At 47.8% G+C, this 10,598-nt stretch overlaps 1 long non-coding RNA gene across 1 annotated transcript; it reads right to left on the bottom strand.

Annotated features, from left to right (window-relative positions):
* Positions 1–15: 15 nt before the first annotated feature.
* LOC104833879 lies at positions 16–6,134 on the bottom strand. Its single transcript, XR_774570.1, has 3 exons — positions 5,922–6,134; positions 5,488–5,799; positions 16–118 (listed from the first exon to the last, which is right to left on the bottom strand). It is a non-coding gene; the product is annotated as an uncharacterized LOC104833879 (long non-coding RNA).
* Between the last annotated feature and the right edge of the window lie 4,464 nt (positions 6,135–10,598).

The following is a 10,598-nucleotide window of genomic DNA, read 5'->3' on the forward strand; positions in this document are numbered from 1 at the left end:
GGGTTTAGTTGGGATTTCTTCATCATCGAAGTTCACAAAAATCGCGTTGTGTGGGCGACGGGCCCTGCTGAGGCCAATCAGGTTCTCACCAGACACCTGGGGATTGTTGTATCCCTCCCTAAGAAAAAGGGAAAGCATCGGGTTTGCTTTCTGCCTGTGGCACACACGGACTTGGGCCTTCATGGGAACATGCAAAAATGGAAGTTTGTGCTCCAGATTTTGGAAAAGAAGGGACTCAGCTGGGTGAGCAATGGGTTGCTTTACCTTTGGTCCCACTTCCATGTGGATTTTGGAATCATATACTGGTACCATAAAAGACTCTTGTGGCACCACTGAGGAAAGAAAATTTAAATTAAAAAACCCTGTAAAGCTACATACAGCTGCCTGATGACAGAGGTCCCCTGCACTATCTGACAGAAACCCCTCAGGCAGTTGGCTACTAATCTGTATGAGATGCATTTGTAGCACAAAAGGCTTCATGCTCTGCATTTGCTCTGCTGTAGTTACAGTTACAGCAGCTCAGTAGGGTGCAGGGACAAGGCAAGATGGAAATGCAGTTAAGATAATTTTTTTTTTTTTTTTAAAAAGTGCCGATGAAGGACTACAGTGAGAAAATGAAAGATGTTTCTTGTGGGAGATCTCACAGATTGTTCTTCTGGCAAAACTAACTGGGCGCCAGGAGGGAACAGGTCCGGTGAGTGCGGTCACAGGAACATATGGCATCGATTCCTGCACACTCTCCCCTCGGCTCCAGCCCACTGGAAGCAGGCAGAAAGCCGGGCTCACTGCATCCCATGCTGCGTGTAGCGTGCTGGGGGAGGCAGTCGTCTTCACCAGATCACCAGGTCCCCTCAGCTATCAAACCCTCAAGCAGACTTTTGCTGAGGTTTCTGCTGCCAGGCAGTTTCTCAAGCGTGCCTGCCTCTGTTGTACCAAATCAAGAGGGATGAAACAGAACAAGGCAGCAGTTTAAACAGGTGAATGTCTCCATCCCACCTCCACACCGTGCAAGCAACCTCCCCCCATCCCTGAGCTCCCCATTTCCCGTGGGTACCCTGCACATGGCAGCCGGGACATGCGGGACAGCTCCAGCACAGCGGAGCCCTGCTTCCCCACCGCCACGGAGTCCCTGAGTCAGGGTTGGTGGCATTTCTCTGTGTATGTGTGTTTGTGTGTTAGTGTTACAGCCTCTGCTGTTCCTCCTGCTTGTTCTAGCAGGGTGGGCAATGGGTGTGTTTGTTCTGTGAGAGCTCCGGGATGGGGCAGAAGCAGAACCACCAGCTGCAAATACCCAGGAGCCATGAGCCAGCCTCCCTCCCCAAAGCAATGAGCCTGGCTTAGAAACTGTGATTAAAAAAAAATAGAATTATATATTCGCTGTTTTCACCCTGTAGGGTGCAGTAGTACCACATTTTCATAGGATCCCTGAACCGTAGAATACCAGGTTGGAAGGGACCTCAAGGATCATCTCTCCAACCTTTCTTGGCAAAAGCATGGTCTAAACAAGATGCCCCAGCACCTCCTCCAGCTGAATCTTAAAGTATCCAATGTTGGGGAATCCACCACTTCCCTGGGGCGATTATTCCAATGGCTGACTGTTCTCATTGTGAAAAATTTTCCTCTTGTATCCCATTGGAATCTCCCCAGGAGTAACTTATACCCATTACCCCTCGCCTTTTCCATGTGATTCCTTGTAAAAAGGGAATCTTCATCTTCTTTGTAGCCACCCTTTAAACACTGGAACATGGTGATAAGGTTTCCCCTTTCAGCTTAAAAACTGTAATGCCCTTGGCTCTGACACTGGAGCTCTAAGAACACACCTGATTATTGTTAGACTTGAGAGGAAACCCCCAAACCTGTGAGAGCAGGTGGCAGTACTGCACAGGGAAACGCTTTAAAAGGAGACAGCCCTGGCATTATTTACACATGGCTTACATAGTATTAACTCCCTGGGTGAGCTTCAGAGGAGGTCCTCTGGCTTGTGCTGTGGTTGCTCCCTTCATGTTTCCTAGGGAAGAGCAGCAGGGACTGTAAGTAGGTACCCCAAAACCCTGTTCCCTCTGGGAGCCCTTGGAGAGGGATCAAGGAGGTTTTGTGAGCTGAAAGTTGTTGGTGAGGTGAATACATACTCAGAGAATACACAAACCCATAGCAGCGTAAATCGGTCCTGCTTAGTTGTACTTTAGTGTCAAAACATTGATCTCTGTGCTGGTTAGTAAGATAAATCAGCAAGAGTGTAAAAGCAATATGAGACCAAAGTCAGCTTCAGTTTATCCATCCACAATATGTGTACACACAGTTCCCAATCTCCTCTTCCTTTTGTGCTTATTTTTTGTGTTGCGTTTAATCTAGTGGAAGGCTGCATCTCTGTCTCACCGATAACAGAGGACCCACTGGGCTGAGAGATTCCACAAACATGACATGAGTGCTCCATAAATTGCAAACACTTTTATTTCCATTAAGGTTTCATGGCGTTCTTGGAAGTCTGGGCTCTGCCCGGAGTGTCAGGGCTGAATGCCATGGGGGGAAATACTACATCTCCCACCTAAGGTTTGGCTGAAGTTTCTTCTTTACTTTCTATTCTATAGACTGTGTACCATGAGCTGTTAAGCTGATAAGGTGTTTCACCTCAGAAGTGGTTACAGCAGGAAACAAAATGTTTATGGAAAAGGGCTATAATATATAAATATGATACAGTGGCCAAACTGTCAGAAGTCAAAACGTTATTTCTAATTGCCTTCTGCCATGCCTTAGATACCAAATGACTTACAGAACTTTTTTTTCAGGAGCAGTGATGTTCAAAGTGCCTGATAATAGGCTTCCAAACTATTGAAAGTCTTGGTTATAGAGAGCAGAAACTCTTTCTGAAAATAGTTTGCTTAGTGGAACTTTGTTCCAGTGCAAACCAGAATGGACTGTTCACGTTTCAGCTATCCCAGTAAAAATCCGTATCAGCCCTGTGCAATGCCCGGATAGCAGAGGGCAGAATATGCTTAATTTCCTTCCACAGTGTTCTCTTTTATAGTTAGGAATGTTTCACAGTGTAAAGAATCCAAACTACAACCCTATTTTTCACATTATTATCACCCTCCTCCAAAAATACAAGTCTTTGCCAGGCCTTTCAGTCCTTGGATCGTGAGACTTCAGCTTTTATCTCCCTCCTTTGAGCCGCAGTTTTTCCCCGCTCATCTTTGTAATCTGACATTGTGATTTGTTCACTTGTGTGCTTGTTTTTCTCCTCCAAGAAGATTTGCTGAATCATTGGGGAGGAGGCAAGAGCTCTAGAGGCAGCTGGTGGCCAGTGATAAAACCACGGCCACATCCAGTCTTCAGGGTTTGCAGATGACAGCCCTTCAGTTGAAGGCCTGAGTCACATTCCCTTCCGAGCTAAGATTGCTGGGGACTTTGGGATTGAGGAAGTGGGGCCAAGGAAGTGGTACCCCATAAATATAAATTATTGATCCTGACAACCACAAGGTTTGTGTTGTATCATCTCCCGCAAAATTTATAATGATGCTGTGAGAAAACTTGCAGGCTAGGGGCTAAATCCTGCTGACTGTTGTATATTGTGCCCGCTTCAGTGGGAACACATAGTTAAGAAAATAGGGATTTGGCCTGAAATAGGTCATGGTATGTAGTGGCTGCTTCCAGACTTGCAGTAGCAAGGTGTACTGTGAGCAAAGATGTGCCAGGACTCCGAGACAGTCAAGAGCCTGTTTATTTGGAGAAGATGCACAGAATTCCACTGGTACAACTTATGCAGCTCTTTATATGAATTTTGCACACTGCCTAATGATTGAAATAAAAGCTAGGAGCTAAAATGCCTTAGTTCGTTTCTTAGGTCTTTCACTTGCTCTCTGTATGACCTTGAGTTACTTTCTCCCTGGCTCTTGGTTTCCTTGCAGTAAAACAGGTATAAGGTGTTTCCATCTTTGTGGAGCATTTTGAAATCTTTAGGTAGTATGTGCTATCAAATGCAAAGTATCATCAGTATTTGTGAGTCCTCCAAGACCACTGTTGTGGCACTATGCAGCAGGCATGGAGACATGGCTCTCTGACTTTCTAGCTTATTATTTCCTTAAGTTCCAATTAAGATGGGAAACTTGAGCTGTCCCTTGCGTATTCTCTCTGAAACCAAAGGCCTTCTGCTCTGTCAGCTCTGCCTTTAATGTAAGGCGCTAGAAAATTAGTTTTGTGGATATTTTTATAAGTATCTTCCAGAACTCAGAAATAAAATCTTACCAATAGTACATGATACTTTTCCTAAGAACAGAGTTTTGACTTGGGATGTTCTACTTAGTTATACTTCAAGGAGGTAAGCTAGAAAGTTGGTTAACAAACAAGACTGGAAGTCCAGGTGACCCAAGTTCCATTTCTAGTTGTCCTACTGAAATTTGGGCAAATATTTTAAAGCAAAAAATGCAGGTTGGCAGATTACAATGCAGAGACCTTGCTTTGATGCGTTATGTGTTTTCTGTGGGATTTTTCACAATGCCACTCCAGTGTAAGATTACTGTGCATGTGCAGCAATTCTACCTTGCTCTTATCTGTAGATCTCGGAGCGTGTCCATGTTATTATCCTCACTTTGCAAATGGGGAAACCTGAGACACAGGGAGGGAGAGTGACTGGCTCCGATCAGCTGACAACGTCAAAGCCAGGAATAATCCTTCTTTGAGTTTTGAGCCTTATATTTAGCATTCTCTGTGATGCTATGATACCAGAAAATGCAGCTGCAGTTTCTGGACTCTCTTTTCCAGGTGCTGTCACACCTGGGTGTCCACTGAGCCTGACTGATTTACAGTCAAGCTACTACAGGCTGGATCTAAATAAGGAGCTGGGGCAGGGATGTCTGACTGACACACTGGTTCACCGTGTCCATGCTCTCAGGATGGGGCCCTTTCAAGAACAGGAATGCTCCATCATCTCTGACTTCCCCTTCCCCAACTGAGGCAAGAGATAATTTCTATTTTATAGAGAGACAAAACCAGCGGACTTGACCACTGCCAAAAATCCCACCAAAGCTCCTAATATAGAAGGGCCTGGGATGTAAGATAAAGTTCCATTGCTTTAAAATTCTTCAAGAGGAAGGCAGAATCAATAGGATAGGGTTTTTTAACTCCTCATTCTTCATGAGGAAGCCTTGAACCTCAGAGTTTTGTTGGCCAGTGCTGAATGTGGCTGTCATACTTAGAACTTGCTTAGGAGCCCTTGATGCACAGAGGAATTAAACGGCTTAGAGGCTGCTCATGGCCTGTAGAACAGTAGATTATGGGTTGGAGCAGAAACAGCTGTGACAAATTTGGCCCCAGAGTGTTGCAGAAGCCACAGGGGTGTGACTCATCTCATGTAACTTTAGATATCTACAGATATTAGGCTCCCTTTCTCTTCAAGGAGAGAGAAGTAGGTGCGCTGAAGACATGACTTCTGTCCTATTTTAGGTATGTGCTTTAGGAGGAGCTAAATTGCTTCCTAGATATGTTACTTACCAGAAAGGGAACCTTTGAGTGACTAGCTCACATTGGAGATATCCTGGCCCACATTGCTGCTGCAGAAGGTTTCCTGCCTCGTACCCCATGGAAGGCTTGAGACAGTACTTGCACCCAGGCAGCAAAGTATGAACATCTCCTCCCAGCACAGGGTCAGGGCTTGCACTGGGGCCAGCTTTCTGTCAAATCCCCTGATACAGGCAGGACCCAAGTCACCAGCTTGGACCCAGCCAAAGACCCAAAGGTGGGTGGGATGCAGGATGACAGCTGTCCGTATGGTCTAAATGAGCAATGGCCTGATAACAGTGTGATCTGAAAGACTGAAGGAACGCAGTGTGTTGAAGCTGCTGATCTGATGCCAGTTCTATCCTGCACAGCCCACCCTCAGCAGGGAAACCAAGCAGAGAATGTGGCATGTGGGAATCTCTTATCACCCTCCCTGTCACGGCTGAGGTATACGGACAGGTAGCTTGCACAGGTCCAAGGGAGCTCATCCAAATATAGCAGAGTCTCTCTGCTGCAGCTGTATTGGTATTGATTCAGTTATTGCTGCCCTAAGAGAGGTGTGAAAGGGTATTTGCTGGCCCATACTCTTGCAGCTCAGATGGGAATGGTGAGGTTCTTCCTCTTCTGTTCAGTTGGGGGTTTTTTTACTATTTTTCAAAAACAGTAAAGGAAAACAAAGCAATTATCTGTACACCAGAACTTAGTGACTAGTGTTATTCTGAAGTGCTAGATTCCCTTCCAAAACCTAGGGAAGGCAGTGTGGGGAAGAGCTGCTACTCTGGGCACTGAACAGGAGCAGCTTGCTCAGTAAGCATCTGAATTGTTTGCTGTAAATCTGACTCTCCCCCCTGGGCAATTTTCCTAAGAAAACCTACCCCATGCATTCCCTCAGGCCCCTATGTTCACATTTGCAACTCTCATGCTGTACTTACCAGGGTTATTTGCATGCATGGGGGCTCCCTGTTGATGCCTGGGTGGCAGAAGCAAAGGGCTGACAGGCCTTTCCTGCCAATCTGTCTGTTGTTCAAATGAAGTGGTTGGAAAGTGCTCACTCTCCAGTTCTCTCTTTGGTTCAGGCACTCCGATAAGGCATGGGCTGTCCTATCTTGCCCTGGGAGCTGTTCCTCCTCCCTAACAGGCCCGCTTTGCCGGCTGACAGTTAGCAGCCGGCAGTGCTTGATAAACTTATCAGACCAAAGCTAAGCCCAGTGCATGCTCAGCTCCTCCCCAGCCTCAGATTTCCCCATTCCTGGGGACTCTTTGCTCTCTGCCTGCCTTGCCGTCTGGTACGGTGAACACAAATCAGCCTTGGGCCAACAGGTCAAAATCAGCCCAAGGACCAGATTGAAAAACGCTTGTATTGAAGCAACACCTTTAAAATGAGGGTGTCAAGTGGGATGTTCATAGCATCCATACCCAGCTCTGTCTCTCTCTCTGGAATATTATTCACAGGTGGAAATGCTGCACATGGCTGGTTTATCCTCTCGGTGTTTCTGCTTGCCCTGTTTCTCTGCTCATCTGGCAGTTTAGTGGTTTTAATGTAGGGGTCTCACTGTGCACACTTAGAGGATTTCTTTCTAAGCCAGTTACAGAATTAGGTTGCTTTGCCGAATTAAGTTTCTATCGCTCGTTATTAGTATCGCAGTAGCACTTGGGCGTTCCAGCCGAGATCAAGGCTCCATTGTGCAAGGTGCTGTATGTAGAAGATAAGGAGGGGCAGTCCCGTTCCTGACTATCTTACCGTTGAAACAAACAAGTGAAATGAAGAGGAGAGGGGGAATTATCCTCCTCTCACAGATGGGGTGAAGCTTTCTGTGAGCTTCACAGTGTGTTGAACAACTTTGGAAATCCAGCGCTCATGGCTTGCCCAAGGTCATGCAGGAAACGTGTGACAGATCTCAAGTCTCAGTTCAGGGTTGCAGCCTTAAGATCAGTGTGTCCATGGTGACTGTTAGTTGAAAGATGGTGGGTCAGGAACTCTGCGTTTTCTTAGGTCTCATCCAGCACAGAGGCAAAGGACTGATTTAACTGTCATTGAATAATTTTGGTGTGGCTGTTCTGGGTTGTCTTCTCCGTGTGCGTGTGCTATTCCAGGGCAAAAGTAGAAAAACATCTCTGCTTTGTGAGCAGAATAAGTGATAAAAAAATTGTGTGGGATGTACTTTTTTTATTCTGTAGCAGCCTTGCAGGTCAAGCTCCCTATCCGTTCCCAAGTTAGGCCCTTAATGGCAGGCAGAAATGTTCACAAGGAAACGTATGTATGCAGCTATTTCTGGGAGATTGTCTAAAGCCTTCAGGTTTCCCCTTGTGTGCTGTGCTGATGGGTTAGGACTAACCTGCTGGTGTGTCCCCATCACCTACGGCTGTGTGGCCCTGGGGGAACGACCTGCTGCGAGGACAAGGGACTCTGCTCTTATCTCTTTTCACTGAAAATGCTTTCTCATGAAGTCTAGGGCAGGAAGCAACTGGACTCAGCAAGTAATTTTTTTTCCAATACAACATGTACCCAATTGGAGCCTAATTCTTCCCTGTCCTTCCTCTCAGTTCCTTTTAGGCCTTCCCTAACCATTGCCAACACCACGTGAAAACTTCAGGGTTCTGCCTTCTTTATGATTCCACTCCATGGAGGTTAATACAACCTGAAGATAAGCTCCAGCATAATGCCATGCTAGCTGGGAACACACCTCTGCTTCCTGCAGGTGTTCTGTGCCTCTGTCTTCATTAGGAAGAGAAAGATGCATCCTGTGTCCAAACTTAAATCCACCCTTGATCATGGTATTTCTGGGCTGCTGCTCTCAGCGCCTGAAGGCTGTCTGGAAGACACAGAGGCACCTCTCTCCTTCTGACAGATGCCCAGGGTTATTGCTTTGCATGTCCCTCATTTGCTAAACAAAACAGCCCAAAGACCAGGATTTTCTTTCCCTGGCAATAAAGGGAAGAAGGTGTGAAGAGGACTGGGGAAGTGCAGGATACAGGGCGGGCTCAGAGAGAGGCAAAAACAATCAGCTCTTTCTTCGGCCACAAAGATTAGTTGAGATTTTGCTTTTTGTTATCTGTTTCCTTGATTGACCGACGAGAATATTTTTTTGATGCAAGGGTAGATGGTGGGAAAGGGGTTGTTTCCAGAGTGGTCAGAACTGGGGAAGATTTGCATGGCTGGAGAGCGAGGCCAGGTGTGTTTGGAGTTGGTGACGGCCATGGCCTGATCCTGACAGGTGCTGAGCATCCTTGGGTAACCCTTGTGTGGATTCAGTAGCTGCAAGGATTAGGGAAGCCCTTTGCCTGCTCCATGCAGCGGGCCTGCCCGTGGCTGGTGCCGTGTTGGGAGTGGAAGGCTCTCCCCCAGCCCGGCGTGGTGAGGTTTGGGTAATGCCAGATCTGCTTCCTTCCTCGCTCCTTCACCTGCATTTCCAGAGCTTCAGGGGGTGCAGAAGAAAGCCCGGAGAACCATGCAGGGTGCTGCTGTTTGCTCCGGAGCAGAGCCAAGCTGGGTCCTTCCATCCTCTTCCTCGGGAAACGGCTCTCCCTGATCAGCGATTGCAGGGAACAAGGGGCTGTGGGGCTCTGCCTAGTTTTTCCTTTGGGTTGCTGACGTCCACGGTCCTAAGGAAGGATGGGGCTCAGGCAGTGTCACCCAGGGGTCTGAAAGTGGCACCTTGTTACTCTGGGGGAAGAAACTGTAGTGCCTTAGTGGCGAACTCTGTAAGTCAATTCCCTCTGCTCTTCCTCCCATCTCAGGTCACCTCCTGACTCTGGCTGTGCTGTCTCACAGGTGCCTTTGCCAGCTGGCCTCCATCCACAGCCTGTGTTTCTGGAGATACGCTCCCAGCGCCTGTGGGAGTGGGTCAGCCTGGCCCCCCCCCCCCCCGCCGCTTTGGCCACAGACATGTTTTCCTGAGCACGGCTCTGCAGCAGCACGCTGCCTAAGGCCATCCCAGAGTGTTTCTCTGTTTGCTGCCCATTCATCTAAAGCAGTCCTTGTGTCTCCTGGGGATGTGCTCTCCGGGCTCCTCACAAATATAAGTGTAAGGCTGACGCTGTCTTCTCCAGTGTAACTGCTCTTCAGTAATCTCTGGGCTCAGAAATCGCAAAAAATGGTGAAAGCAGCTGCCTGCCCTAGAGTCCTGGGGAAATAAAAGACAGGACTGGGGTGATCTGTGCTTTGTTAGGAGGGAGAAGCAGGCTGGAGAAGCACAGCCTTAGGACAGGAGACCCCAGCTGCCCGTTGAAGGTTATACCTCCTCTGTACCGTGGAAATCAGAGATAGGAATGGAAATCTAATGGATACAGTAGCCCTTGTTCAGCAGGCTCAGAAGAACCAGCTGTCTGATTTGTTTTTATGAGCGGTTTTACAAGCAGTCTTGCCACAATTGTGAACAGGGTGTGCCCACACCTCCCCCCCCCCCCCCGCCCCGAATGGCCAAAATTGGGGAGGTTCAGATGAGTCAGACACACCTGCTGTCCCCAGGACACAGACAGGGAAGTCTGTACTGGTGTGCCCCTGTGTTTTGGGGCTGGAGGGCATTCACTCCCGAGCAGTTCAGACGCTGACATGCTCTTTAAATAATTCTGTTTGCAGATTTGTGGAGTACAAGGGCAATAACAACAGAGTTTTGGCAGTGGTTTTAATGAGCTGAAATTACTTTACCTTGAGTAAGGCTTGTGCATGTGTGAGAGTGTTCACACGTGTGTGTGTGCATGCCTGGTGTCACGGGCAGGAGCTGGGGACCAGTTCCCTAAGCCCAGTTCCGTCACAGGTTATACACCTTCCCTGGGAGTCCCTGTCCTGACCAGGTTCTGGCATGACCCAGGAAAGGCCAACAGAGTTTTAATGGGGGCTTCGATAACACCATCTGCTGGGTACACAATCCCGTGTCATCTGATGTGGTTGTGGCAGCACAGCCCTCTTGCAATGGAGAGCTGACTTGCTGCCTGTCTGGAGCTCTGCACGAATCTGTTTCTGAAGATCAATGTCCCCTGATCCCAGGCTTTGAGCGTTGTTTGTGGCTGTTCTGTAGCCAACAGGCCCCTGCTCCCTGGATCTGACTTCTTTCATGTCTAAGTTTGGGAGCTTTGCTCCTGATGGGAGCCCTGTTCTGCATGTG

Source organism: Haliaeetus leucocephalus, unplaced genomic scaffold (assembly GCF_000737465.1).
Source record: "Haliaeetus leucocephalus isolate CR32 unplaced genomic scaffold, Haliaeetus_leucocephalus-4.0 Scaffold306, whole genome shotgun sequence".
Classification (NCBI taxonomy): Eukaryota; Metazoa; Chordata; class Aves; order Accipitriformes; family Accipitridae; genus Haliaeetus; species Haliaeetus leucocephalus.